Source organism: Pelodiscus sinensis, chromosome 15 (assembly GCF_049634645.1).
Source record: "Pelodiscus sinensis isolate JC-2024 chromosome 15, ASM4963464v1, whole genome shotgun sequence".
NCBI lineage: Eukaryota > Metazoa > Chordata > Testudines > Trionychidae > Pelodiscus > Pelodiscus sinensis.
In genome coordinates this window covers 2,056,144-2,079,293 of record NC_134725.1, presented here as the reverse complement: position 1 = coordinate 2,079,293, position 23,150 = coordinate 2,056,144, and the positions used below count along the sequence as shown (strand labels likewise).

General features: G+C 47.3%; 1 protein-coding gene across 14 annotated transcripts in view; it reads left to right on the top strand.

Annotated features, from left to right (window-relative positions):
- LOC102460042 (hypermethylated in cancer 2 protein) overlaps window positions 1-23,150 on the top strand; it is a 182,390-nt gene that overhangs the window by 2,910 nt on the left and 156,330 nt on the right. Inside the window, exons 2-4 of one of the 14 annotated variants that reach the window (XR_012895905.1) lie at window positions 12,353-12,419; window positions 13,199-13,380; window positions 13,911-20,531. The exons of 11 other annotated variants lie outside the window; for them this stretch is intronic. The gene's annotated coding sequence lies outside the window, so the exon portion shown is untranslated. Of the gene's footprint in view, window positions 1-12,352; window positions 13,381-13,910; window positions 20,532-23,150 lie in introns of those variants that run through there. 2 more of the 14 variants (XR_012895904.1, XM_075897823.1) reach the window with 2 other exon arrangements.

The following is a 23,150-nucleotide window of genomic DNA, read 5'->3' as shown; positions in this document are numbered from 1 at the left end:
TCCAACTGTATTTCTTCCTCGTTTACAAAGTTCATCACAGTTTTAAGGATGTTTATCCCTTGTTTGATTTTTTTTCATTGATAATATCTCAGTCATCTCTTCGTGTACAGCATTTCCACAAATACATCGTCCCAGAATACACAACTGATTAACGTCACGTGTTGGTTGTCTTGTCCAAAGCAAATGAAAAATAAGTAGCTGTACTCAGATTTTGCATTTGTTCCTTGTCGATTTGATGGGCCATTTTCCCAGCTCTGTCATGGACTGTTTTTGCTGATAATGGCATGTTTTGAATTTTCTGTAAGATTTTTTTTGTCCTTGTGAAACTCGTCAAATAGTTCATGACCAATTTTTAGAATCCATCTCTTCATGTAATCCCTGTCAGTGAAAGGCTTCCTCTCTCGAATAATGCTGTGTGAGCCCGCAAAACTTGTGGAGTTTAAGCTCCCACCTTTTCTGACCATGCTAGCAGGCTATTTTGTCCAATGTTCATTTTTTGCTGTAGCTCCTTGCAGGCGCTGTGCGCTCTTTTTTTTGTGCATCACCCTCGGGGTATTTTATAGCAAATGCTGCATGTTTTGTCATGAAATTTGTTTTTTTGTTTGTTTGAGAACCAGTCTCTCACTACAAATAATACAGTGTGGAGATCCAGACCTATCTGCAAATGCACACCAGTCTGTCCACTCCTTTTAAAAATTCCGATACTTGTCATCTCTTTCTCTTTGCCATTTTTACTGTTAGGGGGTTACAGACTTCACTATCACACATGATGGTGAAAAGATTTCTTGACCAATCAAATAAAAAGAGAATATGCACAACTCCCAATGAGTGGAGAGGATGGGTGGTTGTTAAAATGAACAGTTAAAGGTGAAATGGACAAAAATCATCTTGATGCGAGTAATTACATGGTTTTTAAATTCAAAATTTTTTCATTGTAACTTAAGTTGTGTGGATTTTTGGGAATGACAAAAGAGCCATATTTAGTTCTGTACTGAGCCATATTTGGCTCTAGAGCAGGGGTTGGTAACCTATGGCTCACTAAGGAGCCCCCCCGCAACAGGGAGCCAGTGCTGGTGCTACAGCCTTACAGCCCCCACGCAAGATTGGAATGCTAGTGCTGGCTTCCTGGGGGTGGCAAAAGCCCGGAGCCTCCCCACTGGATCCGGTGTGCGGGGAACAAAATGGCTCCGTGTGCTGCCCTTTTCCTTCCCCCGGGTGCAGGAAACCAGGAACCAAAGATGGCTATGTGCGCACTGCTATTTTCTTTCCCCCGGGAAACACTTCCTGCAAGCTTCCCTTGCAAATCCTTCATGGCGAATGGGAGCAGCGGAGGTCGTGTTACACGTGGCACGAAAGCAAGTAAGTGGGCCTCGCCAGCCCTCATGCCCAGATTTTCCCCCCCACTCCCGCCCTCTGGCCAGACACCTTGCCCCCAGCCTGCTCCTGCCCCCTCCCCCCAGCCAGAGACCCTACTCTTAGCCTGCTCCTGCACCCTGCCTCCCACCCAGATCCTGCACCCCTGTCTCATTCACTGGCATCCCTGTCCCACACGCTTAACCCCTCATTTTTGGCCCCAACCCAGAGCCTAGGGGGGCCCACAAAATCTATTAACCCTGGAACCCCAGAAGAGTTAATCTGACCTGAGGCCTTCAACCTCAGTCCTCCCTGCCCCTCCTCCACCATGGGGCTGGGGCACCAAGGGAATTAGGTGTTTCAATTGAGGGCCATATCTGTGAGGGTTGGGGGATTTTGGAGGGATTTTTTTTTACTTCTCACTTGTGTAGTCCCCGACTGATTTTTCTGTGGGTTAATGGCCCCCGATCCAAAAACAATTCCCCACCCCTGCCATAAATAAAGACAATGTTAACACTTTTTTTGTTGGACATAATATTTTACTTTAATTAAAAATGAAGCCTGGCCAACAAGCCCCCAATTGGGGCCCAGCCCCCATCTGGCTGCAGTGTCAGAACACTTCTGCACACACACCCCACACCAGCCCTGAGCCCATTATACACCTGAACACCCTGCCCTGAGCCCCTCATGCCCCCACATCCCCAGTCCCCTGTAATAACACTCCTGCATCCCTACACACCCCAGCCTTGTGCCCTGAGTCCATCATATGCCCAAGTCCCCTGCCCTGGGCCCCTTGTACACCCCAACCCAGACTCCTGCATGCTTGCATCCCCAGTCGCCTGCCATAAGATTGACAAAAGACCACCTGAATGCCTACATGAAGCTGGATTTGACCAGTTATGATCTAAACTTCAAAGAAATGTAGATCCAGCAGCAGAAGTCCCATTAAATGAAGTCTGTGAGTACAGTGTTTCATTTATGCTGTTATTAATCATGTCAAAATACATGGAGATATACCTATCTCATAGAGCTGGAAGGGACCTTTCAAGGTCCCAAGTCCAGTCCCCTGTCCTCACGGCAGGACCAAGTACCATCCCTGACAGATTTGCCCCAGATCCCTAAATGGCCCCCTCAAGGATTGCGCTCATAACCCTGGGTTTAGCAGGCCAATGCTCAAACTACTGAGCTATTCCTCCTCCCTGTTAATTATGTCAATTATCAATAATATTAAGTTGTATATTTTCAGTCATGCAACTGGACATTCTTATACAGCTCTCTGTTAACCACTTGTTCTGAATTTTGATGTAGTTGGGCTCTTTGGTTTGAAAAGGTTACTGACCCCTGACCTAGAGCCATAGGTTGCAGACCTCTGGTGTAGCTAGTTGTTTGTCCCTGATGCAAGCAAGAGCTTTTTCTCTAGGTGCACCTTTTGAGTCTTTTGTGTAAATTACAATATGCTTTCTGGTTTTATGACTTCTGCAAACTTTTTGCTAGGAAAACTTGGAATTTAGAAACCAAACAGCTGCCTCTTGTTGTTGAGGGAGCTGTAACTTTGCATTCAATATCTGAGAGTGTAAGGGTGTATACCTCCACATAAAATCACTGCATTATATATGAAACCATGTATGTATGTATGTACCAGAGGGCTACTCAAATTCCACTGAGTACTACTTAATTATAGAATATATTAAAGGCAAGAAGCCAAAAACCGATAACATAATTATTACAAAACTACTGGTTTTTTTCCCCTGTTGATTGAAGGAAGCTTAAAATACTGCTGTGTTGTGTTTGTTAGAATAATCTGGTTGAATTTGTATACCGACTAAGGGAGAAAATAATATGCTACTCCTAACTGTTGTTTTTCACTGGAAAAAAAAAAATCCTGAACTTGGAATGTGTATATTTAATTTTTATTTAATAAATACACTGTCCACATAGCAGTGTCAGAATTTTTTGTGACTTTAAGCCAGGCATGTCCAAAGTCCGGCCCGCGGGCCAATTGCGGCCCATGTTCCGGTTTAATATGGCCTCCCCCTCTCCTGGCTTCCTCCCCCTCTCCTGGCTCCCCAGCGCTCTTTTGAACTGGCGCGCCTAGTGCGCCGCTTCCGGCCGCGCCGCCGCCGCCACCGCCCATGGCCTCCGCGGTCCTAGAGCCTGCCCTGTAGGGCACGTCCGTAGCCCCTCTCCCCCGCTCGGCTGCAGGTTCGCCCTGTCCCCTGGGCCGCCGTGAGGCCGGCGTGCCCTGCGCTCTCCGCCCGCCTCCGACCCTGCGGGCCCTCCGCCTTGGGGCTGAGAGTGCGGGGACGGCCCTTACGCATGTTCACTTCTTCAAATCTGGCCCTCTTTGAAAAAAGTTTGGACACCCCTGCTTTAAGCTATTGCTGATGCTGCAGCAGTTCTCGAAAGAGAACCATAAATGGTTTCTTAGGATCATATCACAGCAACTCTACATGGAGAGTATGACATATGAAAGGAAAATTGACTTATTTCCACAACTGCAAGTGGCCTCTCTTTTGTGCCTTTTCATTAGCAAGCTAATCCTAAAAGCATTAGGAGCAATTATTTGTGCTGGTGCCTGACATTCTAGGTCTAATTTATTTATATCAGTTTAACTCTTGAGGGTTGACCCAGTAGGTCAAATCTGACTGCCCTTTGTTATATTTTTTTAAAGGAAAGAAAAGAAACAACTCCCATCCCCCTCAAACTTGCCACCTGCCACTGATGTATCATTTTAGTTATAGGAGGGGGGAACATTTAAAAATCAAATGCTGCTTACATTTGTTACTTTCCATTAAAACATGGCAGGCGGGGGGGGGAAATACACCAATAATAAATGCTTGTTCTCTGGAGTCTAGGCTATATTGTTTAATCCAAGTGCAGTGGGGTGTAAAAGGGAGGAAGTGGAGAGTGTAAGTACTGTTTTCTTGATTTATCTTCTTTATTCTGAGTGAAATGTAGAAAAAACAAAATCACTCCTGCCTGTTTAAAAACAACACTTTTGACAAAGATCCAAACAAGATTTATTCATATCTTTAATTAAGAAATAACTCACGTTAGTCTTCACATATGGTGCTGTGGAAAATGGCTTATAGACATGTAGATAGTAATAGCGTAAGATGCTTGAAGCACTTGATATCACGTGGTGTGTTGTAGTGGCAGTACTGAATTGTTTGGCAGAGGCCAGTGTGTGAAAGGATAAAGGGAGTTAGGAGGCATCAGTCCTAGAGGGTGCAGGGCTCAATTTATTTTTATTAGCCTCACACTACTCTTTTTTTTTTTTTTTTTTTTTTTTTTTTTGCTAATCTGTTTTGGTGTGGAATGGATTGAAAAATCCCCAAAACAGCCATGGCAATCCAAAAATACTGATGGGATTTGAAAATCCACATTTTGACTTGAGGATCTTGTTGTGAGTTCTTAGATTTCAGCATTTTAAAAGTGGATAGTGATAAACTTAAATTGCATACTACTAATTCTTTTGACCTTGTAGAAAATGGAATAAAATGCTCCTGGTGGATAGGTATAGAGAAATAGGATAATGCTTTTTAGTGGATGCACAGTTTTTCTCAAATCTGAATGCCTATTTGCATTGATTATGGTGTCTTGTGCTGCCATCCAGTGTGGTGGATGTGTTTGTGGCTTGACAGTCTTGATGCTGCTATAAAGAGGGTCTTCAGTTTCCCTACCATAGGACACCAAACTTTTGGTCCACTAGTGCAATTGGACTTTGTTATAATTTACTGATCCATTGTAATCCAAAACTGCTGCTGCATCTCGTGATTTAATGGCAGTCAAAAATCTTTACCACAAAGTGAGTCCCTGGGTTTCAACACAGCAGCAGATATGATCTCAGAGTGGGAGAAAATGAAATTGCATTTGCAATGTAGCCATTACATAGGCTGTACTGTGACAGGCAAAGCTCTGTGAAAAGGGGGACCATTTCAGCATCAGTGGACATGTCTACCTTGCTAGGCTTGCAGAAAAATTAACAGGGCTCAGCTGTGGGATTGCCTTACAACCAACAGTCCCGGTCCAACCACAAGCAGAAGAATATTTTTGAAAAAAATACTTAAAAACCCTTGTCTGTGATTGAAAGTGACTGTCACTATCATTAAGGCTGTTTAAGTGAGTTCACAATACAACTCTTCATGGCAGGGATATGCATTGCAATAGAGATTTCTGTCCTCTGTGTTTTAGCTACTGGATTAACGCAACTATTTTAAACCACTGCAGTGGTGCATGTAATTTTATTTCCTACCTGGAGTAGCTCAAAATCTGCTTCAAGATCTTCTTTAAAGTTGCATTTTCCTGTTAAACTGGCCATTCAAACTTCCATCAGAATGCCAATTTGAAGACCAGAATAGCTTCCCTGAAGAATGTGTGTGTTAGAAGCTAGCTGTCAAAATTAGTAGTCTGAGGGGTAGCTGTGTTAGTCTGTAACTTTAAAAAAAAAAAAAAGTGGTCCTATAGCACCTTAGAGACTAACAAAAGATATATAGTATGAGCTCTCATGGGCACAACCCACTTGAGTCACTTGTTTTTATTTGCAATTTTGTGGAAGGAAAATTAACCCTCCGTTGTTGGCAAAACAAGGAAGAAACAAAATAACGAACTCAGTCATGAATTTGAAACTGATATAAAAGGGATTGTTACAATAGCTGTAGAAGATAGACTACAACACAGCAATAGTTGTACCTGCTTTAGGTGACAGGTGGGAGAAAACTTCATTGCTTGTCATTGGTGTTTGGATGAAGGCCCAGTGTTGGCTACAGTCTGCAGTCGAGGATTAATCCCCACTGTTTTCTTTCTATAGATCAGATTTCTTATTTTGTTAATAAGCATAGCCTACTATGCACTTGAAGTCAGCTGTCCTGGCGTGGAAGCAACAGGGTTTTCCATTATTGACGTGACAACTGTCGTACTTTCTTAGAGCCCATATTGTTTGAAGAGGAAGAGGTGGAGAGTGATTCTAGTAACTGCAGATCCCAAACAAGGGCTCTCCTTGCAGATCTGAGTTAATGAAAAAAAATATGAAAAGCAGTAGGGAATCTGACTTCTCTTACGTTTCAGGTTCCCTGATGTGCATGCTGAACGACTTGAAGGAAGCACTCAGCTACATAGCAGCTAAAATTGTAAATTGAGAGGTGAAGGCCCTGTCTCTGCAATGGGGCCTCTTCAACCAATGCTGAAAGGGGTTCTGTTGCTAGCATAGATAAGACAATCTGTTCATCTCCATCATGCTTTCTGTAACAGTGTTGATGTTCTACCAGGCCCAACAGCCAGTATGATTCTGTCTCCCAACTCTGGCAATTCAGCTGGGATTGAAAACTTGTTCACAGGAAAAGCAGGAAGTCCATTTCTGAAAACCACTGTCCTCAGTGGATCATTTTCCTAATACTGCTGGACTTAAAAATTGGGATACATCATTATTCATTTCATGCTTCCTTTGCAGAAAGCACTGAGATGTACTGACAGTGCTGTCCAAGAGCTAGGTAGGAATTACCCCTTTAGCTAAAGCAGGTGTTGTTTGGCAGAACTATGTTTTAAAAACTTTCCACTGTTGCCCTAACTCATCCTCCAGCTGAGAGAGGTAGAAAGCATTGCACTCTAGCAGGCTGGCCTTAGGCATTTTCTGTCCTCCAGTTTCTTGGGTAAAGGGAGAAGGGGTAATTTTCAATAGTACATGAAATTACCAAACCAAAGCAGCTCCTCTTATATTCCAGGGCCAGAAGGAACCATTGTGATCATCTCATCTGACCTCCTATAGAACATAGCCCATAGAACTGCCTTAAAATAATTCCTAGAGCAAATCTTTTAGGAAAGCATCCAGCCTTGATTTGAAAATTGTCCATGCATTACAGCCCTTGGTAAATAGTTCCAATGGTTCATTATCCTCATTGTTGAAAAAAGTGCATCATATTTCCAGTCTGAATTAATCTAACTTCAACTACATCATTGGATTGTGTTATATCTTTCTCTGCTAGATTGAACATGTAGCTGGAGTTGCATACCTTAACCCGACCTTCCGGGTCTAGTGTAGACCTGGCCTAAGTATATTACATCAACATTATTAAACATTTGTTCCCCAGGTGTAGCCTTGTAGACTATCATCAAGTCACCCCTTAACTCCCTCTTGGTTTAGATAAGTAGACTCAAGGAGCTCAGTCTGTCACTGAGGCATGTTTTCTAATCTTTTAATCATTCTCATAGCTCTTCCTGGAACCCTCTCCAATATATCAACCTCTTCCTTAAATTTTGAACACCCAGAACCGGACAGAGTATTCCACCAGTGCCAAATACAGAGGTTAAAAACCTCTCTGTGCCTACTTGAGGTTCCCCTATTTATGTATCCATGGATTTCATTGGCTCTTTTGGTCCAGCATTGCACTGGGAACTCCTGTTCAGATGATAATACACCATGGACTACCCTCCCCATCTTGTTCGCCACAATGGTCTCCCTGGGGAGACTTCCCCATCTTGTAAGCGTGGCCCATGTTCTTTGTTTCTAGATACACAATTCTTACATTTAGCCATATTAAAATGCATACTTTGCGTGCGCCCAGTTTACCAAGTGTTCCAGATCACTTTGTCAGTGACCTGTCCTCTTCATTATTTACTACTTTCCTAAAGATGATATCTGCAAACTTGATCTGTGATTGTTTTGTTTTCTTTTCTTTCAGGTCACTCATAAAAATGTTACATAGATGAGGCAAGCACCAATCACTGGGGAAGCCCTCCAGAAACACTACTTTAATGATGATTCTCTGTTTACAGTTAGCCAGTTTTTAGTTCACTTACTCTGTGCCATGTTAATTTTGTATCTTTCTATTTTTTTTAAGCAAAGTATTGTGCTATACCAAATGCCTTACAGATGTCTAAGGCCACACCTCCACTTAAGTGCCAGAGAGCAATCTTCTGGTGTTCAATTTCGCTGGTCTAGTTAAGATCTGCTAAATTGAACTCTGAAGGCAGCTCCAGTTGGTGGTGGTACTCCACACAGTTGCGAGGAGTAAGGGAAGCCAGTGGCACCAAGCTCAGTATTTTATGTAGCTGGAGTTGCATACCTTAACCCGACCTTCTGGGTCTAGTGTAGACCTGGCCTAAGTATATTACATCAACACTAGATTAGATAATATATCAGCATTGCTCTGAGGATAGAACAAGAAGCAATGGGCTTAAACTGCAGCAAGGGAGGTTTAGGTTGGACATGAGGAAAAAGTTCCTAACTGTCAGGGTAGTCAAACACTGGAATAAATTGCCTAGGGAGGTTGTGGAATCCCCATCTATGGAGATATTTAAGAGTAGGTTAGATAAATGTCTATCAGGGATGGTCTAGACAGTATTTGGTCCTGCCATGAGGGCAGGGGACTGGACTCGATGACCTCTCGAGGTCCCTTCGGGTATGTCTACACTACCCTGCTAGTTCGTACTAGTGGGGTAATGTAGGCATACCGCACTTGCAAATGAAGCCCGGGATTTGAATTTCCCGGGCTTCATTTGCATAAGCGGGGCGCCGCCATTTTTAAAACCCCGCTCGTTCGAACCCCGTGCAGCGCGGCTACACGGGGCACGAACTAGGTAGTTCGAACTAGGCTTCCTAGTTCGAACTACCGTTACTCCTCATTCCACGAGGAGTAACGGTAGTTCGAACTAGGAAGCCTAGTTCGAACTACCTAGTTCGTGCCCCGTGTAGCCGCGCTGCACGGGGTTCGAACGAGCGGGGTTTTAAAAATGGCGGCGCCCCGCTTATGCAAATGAAGCCCGGGAAATTCAAATCCTGGGCTTCATTTGCAAGTGCGGTATGCCTACATTTACCCGCCTAGTTCGAACTAGGAGGGTAGTGTAGACATACCCTTCCAGTCCTCGTATTCTATGATTCTATGATCAACACTATTACATTTCTCAACAAAATCTGCAATCTCATCAAAAAATGTAGAATTAATTTGATGGGCTCTGTTTTCCACAAACCCATGTGGCATTAGCTGTATTATCACCTCTTTAATTCTTAATTAATCAAATCCCATATCAGCCTCTCCACTATCTTGCCCAAGATCAATGTCATACTGAACGACCTATAGTTACTCACGTCGTCCAGTTTACCCTTCTTAAATATAGGTACAACATTAGCTTTCCTCCAGTCCTTTGCAATTTCCCAGTATTCTGCAAGTTACTGAAAATCAAACATTACCAGTAAGGATGTTAAATTTCGATTAATTAACTAATCAAATAGTGGATGGGATTTCCATTGACTATTAGATTACTCGATAAGGACTAGCGCAGCCCTAGGCTCCTTGGGGTGCTTCCGCTTTGAAATATACAAGAGCCCCAGTGGGGACTCTTGTACATTTCAAAGTTGGAACACCGCCGCTGTGCCCCTGTCCATTCCCACAGAGCTGGAGGTGGGGGGAGCTGGCTTTTAAGAGGCAGCAAGGTGGGGGGAAGCGACTAGTCGACTGATGTGTCAACTATCTGATAAGCTTTTGCTTATCGGATAGTTGATTAGTCGCTTGCATCCCTAATTACCAGTCCAGCAAGCTCTGCCAGCTCTCTTACAATTCTTAGGTGCAAATTATCTAAATCAGCAAGTTCAAAGATGTCTGACTTTAGTAGCTGCTGTTGATTGTGTGGATCCCAGGATATGAGAGAGATGAGGTGGGGGAGGAATAGCTTTTATTGGACCAAATTTTGTTGGTGAAGAGAGGCTTCTGTCCTATTGGTGGCTGCTATTTAATGTCCTTGTGAGATACTAGTGCAACAGAAAGTGTGTTGCCAGATGTGACATCACTACATAATCTTTTTTCCCTCCAAATACAGAACAGAGATATTTATTGAACATGTCTGCCTTATGATTGATAAAATTATCACTGCCACCAGTGGACAGTGCCATTGTAAGGTTCTTCTTGTTTCAAATGCACTTAAAAAACCTCCTTATTTTCTTTAACTCTGCTGGCCATAGACATCTCCTTGTTTCTCTTTGCTTTTACAATTCTGGGTTTTAAAAATGAGACATGATATGGTGGCCATTGGAATGCCCTGTCACTGAAGTTAATATATTGTGTTTAATGTTCCCTGTAAGCCGTGCGCTTGTGCAGCCACTCACGAGAGATTCAAATGCTGCCCAACTGATTAGCAGAGCGCCCACAGCTAGGTTTTCTGTTTCTATTGGTAGTGTACATTCACACATGCCTTGGTGCACGTAAAATTATTCTGGACATGGATGGAAAAGATTAGAGGGAACATTGACTCTGCTGCTTGACATTTTGCAAGCCCAGCTCACCCTAGGCAAGCAGAAAATTCTTACCTATGAAATAGTGATAGAAATGTAGCCGTGTTAGTCTGGTGTAGCTGGAACAAAAGACAGGACTATGTAGCACTTTAAAGACTAACAAGATGGTTTAATAGGTGATGAGCTTTCGTGGGCCAGACCCACTCCCTCAGATCCAATAGTGGAAGAATAGTCACAACCATATATACCAAAGGATACAATTTAAAAAAATGAACACATATGAAAAGGACAAATCACATTTCAGAACAGATGCGGGGGGGAGGAGGTAAATGTCTGTGAGCTAATGATATTAGAGGTGATAATTGGGGAAGCTATCTTTGTAATGGGTAAGATAATTAGCGTCTTTATTCAAACTTGAGTGTAAAGTGTTGAATTTAAACATGAATGACAGTTCAGAGGATTCTCTTTCAAGTGTGGTCTGAAAAGGACTTTGTAGCAGGATGCAGGTAATCAAGTCGTTGAGACCGTGTCCTTTCTGGCTGAAATGGCAAGAAACTTTTTTCTTTGTGATCCTGTCTAATATCTGTTTTGTGGGCATTGATCCTTTGGCGAAGTTTCTGAGACGTTTGTCCAATGTACATAGCAGACGGACACTTTCGGCACATGATAGCATAGATTATATTTCTGGATGAGCAGGAATATGTGTTCTTGATCTTATAACTCACTTGGTTAGGTCCAATAATGGTATCAGCAGAATGAATATGTGGACAAAGCTGGCAATGGGGTTTGTTGCAAGGGAAGGTACCAGGGTTGGTATTAGTGTGGTATGTCCTGTGGTTGTTGGTAAGAATCATCTTGAGGTTAGGTGGTTGTCTATAGGAGACTATGGGTCTGTCTCCCAGAGCCTCTTGGAGTTTGCTATCCTGTTCCAGTATAGGCTGTAGTTTATTGATAATGTGTTGGACAGGTTTAAGTTGGGGGCTGTAGGTGATGACAAGTGGTGTTCTATTGTTGGTTTTCTGGGGTCTGTCTTGAAGTAGATGGTTTCTGGGTATTCGTCTGGCTCTTTCAATTTGCTTTTTTATTTCTCCGGGTGGGTAGTTGAGGTTTATAAATGCTTGGTAGAGATCCTGAAGTTTTTGGTCTCTGTCAGTGGGATTAGAGCAGATGTGGTTGTATCGAAGGGCTTGGCTATAGATGATGGATCGTATGGTGTGTTCTGGATGGGAGCTGGAAGCATGTAGGTAACTGTATGAGTCAATGGGTTTTCTGTAGAGGGTGGTGTCTAATTTTCCATTGTTGATTTGTACGGTGGTGTCCAGGAAGTGGATCTCTCGTGTAGAATGGTCCAGGCTGAGGTTAATGGTGGGGTGCAGGTTGTTGAAATCTCTGTGGAATGTCTCCAGTGTTTCTTGGCCATGCGTCCAGATCATAAAGATGTCATCGATGTAGCATAAGTAGAGAAGGGGTAAAAGGGGACGGGAGTTGAGGAAATTTTCTAGGTCAGCCATAAAGATGTTCGCATACAAATTCATTGTGCATGGATCCAGTGTTCTTTGTGCCATGAGAAGATAATGTCATACAGGACTAATAACATCATGCTTGTTATAGTCTTTTCCGTGTCCTGTCAAGATGCCCGTGGCCCCTCTCTGAGTTTGGTCTGACCCTGTGAAACTTTCTCCTTTGTACAATAAAGAGTCCAGAGCTCTGTTTGTGGGGAATTTTTTTGAATTAAACTTCTTGAGTCTCTGAAAAAACCCTGTTGTCCATTTTCAGAGCAGACTGAAAACTAGGCTGTGTTGCATCAAAAAGTATCAAGAGCTTTCAAAGACAAATCTGTAAGGTATGTCTACAAAGAAAAGTTATTTTGAAATAACTTTCTTAGCGTCTACACAGCCAAACCGCTATTTTGAAATTAATTCGAAATATTGGAGCACTTATTTCAAATTTGGTAAACCTCATTCCACGAGGAATAATGCCAAATTTGAAATAGCTAATTTGAAATAAGTGCTGTGTAGATGCTTATTTTGAAATAGGGGGCCTCCAGCCTTCCCAGGGAGCCCTGGTGGCCACTCTAGGCACAAGCAGGAAAACTTCCTCTCCCTCCCCCTGCCCTCCCTGGAGCCCTTAAAGGGGTTGACTCTAGCCACAGTGCCTGTGCCAGCTCCAAGCCTGCCAGCCTAGAGCCAGCAGTCACTGCCCTGATGCAGTGGCTCCAGCACGAGCCAGGCAGCCAGTGCCAGCCAGCCCTCCACCGCTCCCCAGGACCAGTCCCCCAGCGCCCAGGAGCCTGCCAGGGGCCGCAAAAGGCGGGCGCCTCCCTGGTCTAGTGTGGAGATCGTGGACCTGATTGAGGTTTGGGGCGAGGCCTCCAGTGTCTGATCTCATGATCTCCGCACTAGATGCAGGAACGCGGCCGTCTATAGGCAGATGGCTGACAGCCTGGCCACCAAAAGCCACATGCGCACCCAGGAGCAGGTGCGCATGAAAATCAAAGAGCTGCGGCAGGCCTATCCCAGGGCCACAGGGGGCAGCTCCCAACCAGGGACAGACCCACATGCCTGCCCCTATTTTGATGCCCTGGACCGCTTTCTGGGGGGCAGGATGGTCTGTGCCCCCCAGGTGGTCGTCAACCCTGGGGCAGAGGGCCCTGACCGGGGCAGAGGGCCCTGACCAGGGCATCGAGGAGGAGGAGAGCTAGGAGCCAGAGGAGGCCATCATCACCACCCCGATGAGCCAGGACCCCTGAGCTGCCCCAGTGGACCTGTCACCGGTGTCATCTCAGGCCAGGGAGGCAAAAACATGTGAGTGCCATCACTGTCCCCTTATACTGGGGGGGGGGGGGGAGGGAAGGGGACGGAAACCAGGGACTGCGCATGTGGGCCTTACTGTCCATGGATCACGCAGCAACCTGTGCATGTGCGAGCATGTGCCATGCCACCCCTGGGCATGTGGCCCCCAGCTGGCTGCCACACAGGGGCCTTACCCTGTTAGCCACACACGTGTGTGAGGAGGCATGACATTCTCCTGACTCCAGGGTGGGACACAGCAGGATGCCCTCCCTCCACAAGGCCATTCTACACAGAGGCAGGGGACATCTCCTCTCTCTTCTTCTCCCCCCCCCCCCCCCCAAACTATATACGCCACAGGGGCATGGGTGCGGTCTCGGGGCAGCTCCCACTCCTGGAGATACCAGGACATTCCAAACACGGCCTCTGTGCAAGCACAACGGCTCTCATGGTACAGGGAACGGTCATCCTCACCTCGCAGAGGGGGGCTGGGTTTCACCCAGTGTCCCCAGGGAGAACTGACCACTTCTCTTCTTTCTCCACAGCCACAGCAGCTGCGCGTGCAGGGTGCACCACCCCGCCTGGGACATGCTCCCGCACCCAAGGTCTCCACAGGACCACCCATGCAGTGCAGGGGTACCGACAGCAGCACCTGGGGGCACTGTGAGACCTGCACCACAGCCTCCAGAACTGGGTGCAAGAAAACCTGGAGCTCCGGCGGGAGCAGCTTGCCCAGGGCCGTGACATTTGCCAACACCTGCAGGCCCTGGTGCAGAGTGTGCTGCCTGCTGCCTCCACAGCTACTGCTCCTCCCCCCACTCCTTCTCCTCCCGTTTCTCTCTCCACCTCCTCCATCCCCCCGGGGACACCGAAGCCCCCGCACCCGTGGTGCTGGGAGACAGTTGGCCTGGGGAGACCCCCACCCCTGAGCCCTGAGCTTCCCCTCCCCCTTCTTCCCCTTGCTTCCCCCTTCCAGCTCCTTCCTTCCAGGTTTCCCCCTCCCCTCTCCCACCCTCCCTCTCCTTTCCCCAGTCTCACCAGAGTTTCATCCCCCCCATTTTGTTAAATAAAGAGAGTTTGTATTGTATTTTACACCAAGAAGGGGGCTAGGCAGGGGTAAGTGGAAGGACGTGAGGGAGGAATGAGGCACAAGCCCCCAGTGCGGCAGACCAGGGAGGCTCTTAGTGCTCCTCAGGGTGGAAGCTCTCCTGCAGGGCCTCCTGGATCCTGACAGCTCCCCGATGGACCTCCTGGATGGCAGCCTGCAGCAAATGCAGCCAGGCTCGCTGCAACGCATCCCAGAGAAGCACCAGAGTGCCCGGGGCAGCTCTGGCTCCATGTTGTGGAGTGCTGTGATGTCCTGAGTGAGGGTAACCAGAGCACGCAGAGACAAAATGCTTTGCTGTCCCTCATTGAGGTAGACAAGCAAGCAGGGAAACCTGAGAACCGGCTGTCCGGGGGGGGGTGTCCCTTTAAGCACAGACCTCCATTTAGCCTCAGGCAACAGCCCCACACAGTAAGTCCTGACCTGGTGCCCTGCCGGAACTGGTTCCGGCCAGCCTTAAAAGTGATTCAGAGTCCACTTAGTGTGGACGTGCTATTTCGAAATAGCAAAACGTTATTTTGAAATGCATTTTGAGTGTAGATGTGTTATTTTGAAATAAGCTATTTTGAAATAAATGAGCTATTTTGAAATATTGCTGTAGTGTAGACATACCGTAAGTGCTTTGGGGCTGGGACTCTGCCTATCGATGTTTGCATACCACAGAGAATAGATCCATTAACTTTCCTCCCACATGTGTTCTCAAGGCACTGTTCGTACATTTGAATCCTGACCTGTGGGTGCTGTCCTGGGAAAGGTTTGGTAGACTGATGTCTGCTAGGACTCATTTGAAACGCATTTCACTTGTGACCTGGAATCCAGTTATACCCAAGTTTCCCAGAGCTGATGCATCTCAAAACTGCAGAGTTAGCTTAATAAATGCTCAGGGTTTAGCTGATCGCCATATTTGGGGTCCGGAAGGAATTTTCCTCCAGGGTAGATTGGCAGAGGCCCTGGAGGTTTTTCGCCTTCCTCTGTAGCATGGGGTACAGATCACAGCTGGAGGATTCTCTGCATCTTGGGGTCTTCAAAGTTTTTTGAAGGCTTCAATATCTGAGAGAGGTGAGTAGTGGGTGGGTGAGATTCTGTGGCCTGCATTGTGCAGGGGGTCAGACTAGATGATCATAATGGTCCCTTCTGACCTTAAAGTCTGAGTCTATAAATGGTCTTATTTTCATTTTAAAACGGGGAAAACCTTGTACTGCACATGAAGGCACCAGTGGCTTGTATGTCAGCTTTTCTGGATGGTCTTGACTGGAACTTGGGAGATCTGGGTTTGGTTTGTAACTGTCACAGATTCCCCCTGTCACCTAGGGCGAGTCACTTAATTTCTCTGTATCAGCTTCCCATCTGTAAAATGGGGATGATGTCCTTTGTCTATTTTAACTCTAAACTCTCTGAAGGAAGGACTGTATTTTGCTATATCTTTGTATATTGGGCCCTTGACATCAGCTGGGGGGCTTTTAGGTGCCACCATAATACAAATAACCTTAAAAAAACCTCTAAACTCTAACACATTCTAAAGGGCTAACTTATGCAAAACACTCTGTGGGTGAAGGCTTTGATACCCAGGGCTCTGCTTGTTAGGCTCTGTGGTATGGTTATTAAATCAGTCTTGCAAAATTCCATTAAAATCTACCATCCTCCTGCGTATCAAATCTACTTGCTTAACCTTACCACAATGATGAAAATATGAATGAGATTTTGTTCTCCTGTGGCAAATAGCTCTTTGGAAAGACTCATTTGCACCACCCACTTCTTTCTGGAAATGTCCCCATATAATTTGAAAGCAGTCATCTGTCCCCCTTTAACCTCTGTTGGGAGTGTGTGTGTGTGTGTGTGTGGGGGGGGGGCTTGGTTCCCCCCCCACCCCCACCCCGGGTTATATGGTCCAGTGCCAGCGTACAGTGTGATTCAACAGCCTTTGAAATTCTTGGAAAAACACTTCCGTTTGCTCTAGGTCAAAATTATATTGGCAGCAAAATGACTCTACTGTTTACAAGTTGGCAGCTTTCTTAAGCAAACTCCAGGAAGAGCAGTTTAATGCATAATACTCTACACATCCATTCAAGTTGCTGAGGTGTTTGAAAATGCTGGCCTGTTGTGATGGGTGGGGCTCATTGAAAAGGAAAGAGCATGATCTAATACAGAGTTTACCAAATTGTGGCCTGTGGACCAATTGATAGTGCTTTGGAGACAGCTGGCTGGTCACTTGGTGCTTGCACTCGTCACTTCCAGTTATTAAATGTCAGTAGCTGTTGTAGTTGCTGCAATACTGTTACTTAGACACTAGTTAGAGGCAAGGTGATACGTGCTTGGAAGAGAGGAAGGCTGCAGGCGATTTCATTGTTAACGTGTGGTACTCAGTATGGAAAAGAGTTTGAGGATCCCTGGTTTAGTGGCTAAAACAAAAGCTTGGGTGTCATGATTCTTTTGCTATTGACTGGCTGTGTAACTTTGGGACAGTCACTTACCCCTATACCTCTTTTTTTCCATCTGTATAATGGTCATGATATTTGAAAGATGGTCTAGAGGCTTTTTCCTTCATGTTTTATGAAAGGAAAGTAATACCTGCTGCAATTAGCAGTTTTCACCAGCAGAAATTAGAGTATTTCAAGCTTAGTACTTCTGGTTCAGTTGCCTGTATCTACGAGGAGAGCTGGTTAAGGAAAAAGTTGGAACTTACAGTACTACTGCAGTGGGAAGCAGTTTGTTGAATGGAAAGCTGTTCCAGGAGTGTGGCCAGCTACCATAGATTGTGGAAAAAGGAATGTATACAGTAGCAGATGGTTCCCACCACTGGCTCGGCGGGGAGTTTCCCCCGAAGTACGTCGAGTCCACCAGGGTGCCTCCTGCTCCCTGCCCTGGGCTACTTCCTATCCCGACTGCTGGCCGGCATTATCCCCACCTGGGTCGGCGTGTGCAGCGTCTGTAGCTGGTGTGGCAGCTGCAGCTGGGGCTGTGGTGCTTCAGGCTGGTGCAGCGGCTGTGGCTGCGGCTCTGGCTGGCCCGGGCAGGGTAGTTGCTCCTCTGCTCTGGCAGGAGTTCTTTCCCCTTCTCTCGTCAGCCCCAACTGAGCTGCTCTTGCAGCTTTTATACTGCCTCTAAAGTTGGAGCATACCCAGCAGGGCTGCGGGGGAGGGGACTTCTCAGCCCAGTAGGCCTGGTTAACCCCTCCATGGCCAGTGCAGGGTTGGTACACCCCGTCACACACCCTCCCCCTTAAGAGGAACTCCCGGGGAGGCACCTCTTCCTCCTCGTTAGTGCTTATGCGAAGGAAAAAAGTCAGCGTTAGTGTGAGCTTTCCTGGGCCAGTGCGCCACCTGGAACGAGTAAGGCTGTAATGACAAATACCAGCACATAATTCACGTGTTTGTGTCCTTCATACTATTCAGCCACTTAAGTAGGGCATGATCTGTTACTAGCGTGAAGGGGTGTTCCAGGAGGTAATACTAAAGGGCCTCAATAGCCCACTTCATGGCTAACACCTCCCGCTCTATAGTTGAATACCTGGTCTCCCTGGGAAACAGTTTGTGGCTCAGATAGAAGAGCGGGTGCTCTACCCCCTCTAGCTCTTGGGAGAGTACCGCTCCTAGGCTCACCTCCGACACGTCTGTCTGTAAAATAAATGGTTTTGCAAAATCTGGCTGGGTGAACACCACTTCTCGAGCTAGGTATTCTCACAGAGTCCAGAACGCAGTCTCAGACCCTGCCATCCACTCTACTTTCCGGGGTCGCTGGTTCTTTGTTAAAGTCTGTTTAAAGTGGCAAAATGTGGTATAAATCAGTGGTAATACCCCACCAGTCCCAGGAACTGTCGTACCTGTCTCTATAGTGGAGATGGGGTAGTCCCAGAGGGCATGTACTTTGTCCACCAGTGGTCGCAACTTCCCCTTCCCTATCGTGTACCCCAGATAGGTCACCTCTTTCTGTCCCAGGTGTCATTTGGCTGGAGTGGCCGTGAGGCCAGCCTCCCCCAAGGCTTGCAGGACTTGGTCGATGTGGTGTAGGTGATCTGACCAGCTAGTACTGTAGACGGTGATGTCGTCAATATACGCTGCTGTGTACTCATTGCGGGGGCCCAACACCTTATTCATGAGCCGCTGGAAGGTAGCTGCGGCTCCGTGTAACCCAAACGGCATCATGATAAATTGGTACAGCCCAAAGGGTGTGGGGAACGCGGTCTTCTCCTTCGCTGCAGGGGTTAGTGGGATTTGCCAATACCCTTTCGTGAGGTTTAGGGTCGAGAAATTCGGCTCGCCCCAGTCACTCCAGCAACTCATCTACCCAGGGCATGGAGTACGTGTCAAATCTAGAGTAGCATTTACTTTGCGAACGTCCACATAAAACCTGACAGTTCCGTCTAATTTGGGGACTAGCACAATTGGGCTACGCCATTCGCTTTGGGACTCTTCCACCACCCCCAGCTCCAGCATCTGTTCCAGCTCCTTCTTCTCCGTGTCCCACATTTTCCTGGGAATTGGGCAGTGGTGGTCTCTCACCTTTTGGCCCCCGAGGGTAGCAATATGGTGACTGGTCATCTGCGTCTTCCCTGGCTGGGCAGACAGGACCTGCAGGAATCGGGCCACCGGGACCTGTAGCTGTTTTCGTTGCTCTGGTAGGAGGTCTGCGCCAAGGTCCACTGAGTGGGGGGCCTGTGAACCCCTACTTGTGGTCCAAGTTCGGGTTCCGGGGAGTATGGGGCAATCATCATGGCCTCGCGTTCTCTCCATGCCTTTAAAAGATTTACGTGGTAAACACGGGTCTCCTTTCGCCGCCCCAGCAAGCGTATCTCATAGTCCACTGGGCCCAGCTTCTGCACTACTTCGAAAGGGTCCTGCCATTTCTCCAACAGCTTCGATTCTGCTGATGGTAGCAGCAGTAGCACCCGATCCCCAGGCTTAAAGGTCCTCACCCTTGCCCCCTTGTTATACTGGCGGGCCTGCTCTTCCTGGGCTCTCTGCAAATTTTCTCTAGCCAGTCGTCCTAATGCCTCAAGGCGCTCTCTCAATTGCAGCACATATTGAACCGACCCTTGTGCGTGGGTCTCATGTTCCTCCCAGTTTTCTCTTGCAAGGTCCAGGATTCCTCTGGGGCGACGCCCATATAACAATTCGAATGGTGAGAAACCCCTTGGAGGCCTGGGGGACTTCCCTTACTGCAAAGAGTAGGGCAGGCAGCCACTTATTCCAAAGCCAGGGATCCTCCTCCACAAATCTCTTCAGCATGGCTTTTAGGGTCTGATTAAAGCGTTCCACCAGCCCATCTGTCTGGGGGTGGTACACAGAAGTCCTCAGGGCCCAGCTGTTCAATAATCAACATTACTCCGCCATGAACCGGGATGTCACATTGGTCCATCAGAATCTGTTTTGGGAGCCCTACCCTTGCAAACACCTTTAAGAGCTCATCCGCTATAACCCACGCTGTCGTGGCTCCCAAGGGGATTGCCTCCGGGTAGCGGGTCGTGTAGAATCAGAACTGGAAGAGACCTCAGAAGGTCATCAAGTCCAGCCCCCTGCTCTAGGCAGGACCAATCCCAACTAAATCGATCCAGCCAGGGCTTTGTCAAGCCGAGACTTAAACACCTCTAGGGATGGAGACTCCACTACTTCCCTAGGTAACCCATTCCAGTGCTTCACCACCCTCCTAGGGAAATAGTTTTTCCTAATATCCAACCTGGACCTCTCCTAATATCCAACCTGGACCTCTCCCACCACAACTTGAGACCATTGCTCCTTGTTCTGCCATCTGTCACCACTGAGAACAGCCTCTCTCCATCCTCTTTGGAACCTCCCTTCAGGAAGTTGAAGGCTGCTCTCAAATCCCCCCTCACTCTTCGCTTCTGCAGACTAAACAGGCCCAAGTCCCTCAGCCTCTGCTCGTAAGTGATATGCTCCAGCCCCCTAATCATTTTGCTTGCCCTCCGCTGGACCCTCTCCAATGCGTCCACATCCTTTTTGTAGTGGGGGGGCCCAGAACTGGACACAATACTCCAGATGTGGCCTCAACAAAGCCGAATAAAGGGGAATAATGACATCTCTGGATCTGCTGGCAATGCTCCTCTTAATGCAACCTAATATACCATTAGCCTTCTTGGCTACAAGGGCACACTGTTGACTCATATCCAGCTTCTCATCCACTGTAACCCCCAGGTCCTTTTCTGCAGAACTACTCCTTAACCGATTGGTCCCCAGCTTGTAACTATGCTTGGGATTATTCTGTCCCAAGTGCAGGACTCTACACTTGTCCTTGTTGAACCTCATCAGATTTCTTGTGGCCCAATCCTCCAGTTTGTCTAAGTCATTCTGGACCCTATCTCTGCCCTCAAGCGTATCTACCTCTCCCCCCAGCTTAGTGTCATCTGCAAACTTGCTGAGGGTGCAATCCATCCCCTCATCCAGATCATTAATAAAGATGTTGAACACAACCGGTCCTAGAACCGCACGTTGGGGCACTCCACTAGAAACCGACCGCCATCCTGACATCGAGCCATTGATCACTACCCGCTGGGCCCGGCCTCCTAGCCATCTTTCTATCCATCTTACCGTCCATTTATCCAATCCACATTCCCTTAACTTGCTGGCAAGAATATTGTGGGAGACCGTATCAAAAGCCTTGCTAAAGACAAGGTATATAACATCCACTGACTTCCCCATGTCCACCGAGCCAGTTACCTCATCATAGAAGCTAATCAGATTGGTCAGGCATGACTTGCCCTTTGTGAATCCATGCTGACTATTCCTAATCACTTTCCTCTCATCCAAGTGCCTCAAAATGGATTCCTTAAGGATCCCTTCCATGATTTTTCCAGGAACCGAGGTAAGACTGACCGGCCTATAGTTCCCTGGATCATCCTTCTTCCCTTTTTTGAAGATGGGCACTAATTTGCCTTTTTCCAGTCATCCGGGATTTCTCCCGATCTCCACAACTTTTCAAAGATAATAGCCAAAGTCTCCTCAATGACATTTGCCAACTCCCTCAGTAGCCTCGGATGCACTAAGTCCGGACCCATGGATTTATGTACGTTTAGCTTTTCTAAATAGTTCCTAACCTGTTCTTTACCCACCACGGGCTGTCCATCTTCATCCCATCTTCCGTCACTTAGCGCAGAAGTCCAGGAGCCGACCTTGTCCGTGAATACAGAGGCAAAGAAAGCATTGAGTACTTCAGCTTTCCCCACATCACCTGTCACTAGGTTACCTCCTTCATCCATTAGGGGCCGCACCCCCTCTCTGATCACCTTCTTCTTGTTAACATGCCTGTAGAAACCTTTCTTGTTATCCTTCACATCCTTAGCCAGTCGCAATTCCATTTGCGCTTTCGCATTCCTGATAATCCCACGGCATTCTCGAGCTATACATTTAAACTCCTCCCTGGTTATTTGTCCAAGTTTCCACTCTTTGTAAGCTTCCTTTTTGTGCTTAAGTTCACCAAGGATTTCCCCTGTAAGCCAGTCCGGTCTCCTACCATGTTTGCCTCTCTTGCTACGCGTTGGGATGGTTTCTTTCTGTGCCTTCAATAAGGCTTCTTTAAAATACTGCCAGCTGTCCTGGACTCCTTTCCCCTTCATGTTAGCATCCCATGGGATTCTGCCCATCAGATCTCTGAGGGAGTCAAAATCTGCTTTTTTGAAGTCCAAGGTGTGTATTTTATTACTCTCTTTCCTTCCTTTGGTCAGGATCCTGAAATCTACCATCTCATGATCACTGCTTCCCAGGTTGTCACCCACCTCCACTTCCCCTATTAGTTCCTCCCTCTTTGTGAGCAGAAGGTCAAGCTGCGCACGGCCCCTGGTCGGATCCTTCAGCACAGTCTACCACTACCAAGATATATTTATTCCCGTTAATACTTCTCTAAGGGTCCCACCAAGTCTAGGCCGATGTGTTCGAATGGAGTGCCCACCACGGGTAGCGGTACAAGTGGGGCCCGCGGGACACCTCCCGGGCTAGTTTTCTGGCACTCCGGGCATGAGGTGCAGTAATCGGCAACCTCCCCGTGGATCCCCGTCCAGAAGAAACGCTGTGCCAGCCGGTGCAGTGTTTTTTTTGTGTCCCAGGTGTCCGGCCCAGGGCACTGCGTGTGCTAGGTGGAGTAATGCCTGCCAATACCTTCGGGGCACCAACAGCTGGCGCCTTGTTCTGCGGGTCTGGCACGACTCGGTACAGCAGGTCATGCCGGATCTCGAACCATGGTCCCTGGGCTCTGGGTTGCTGCTGCTCACCCCTTGGTCGTGCCTCCCCGGCTTGCTCCCAAGCATGGCTGAGGGACTGGTCATTTCATTGCTCCTCCAGGAAATCCCCCTCGAGGTCCAATCCTGCTTGTTGGGGGTCAACTGGAGGTTGCACCTCTTTGGGACGCGGCTTTGCAGATCTAGGGGCGGCCGAGGTGCCCTCCCCCGGGTCATCCATTGATTCTTGCCCAGCCACCGCCGTTTTAATAGGTTTGAGCTCTTTGTTCACATGAGTGCTGGGGTCCCGACTCCGCAGAAGGTTCATAAAGTAAGGCCAGTCCCGTCCCAGAACTACAGGGTAGGCCAACTTTGGGGCCACCACCACCTTGCAATATTCCACATGGGGCCCAATCTCCAGGGACAATCTCATTGTGGGGTAGGCTCTCCCATCCCCGTGAATACATTGCAACTGCACAGTTTTTCCTCACCAGCACGGTGCCATGGTCAGGCCAT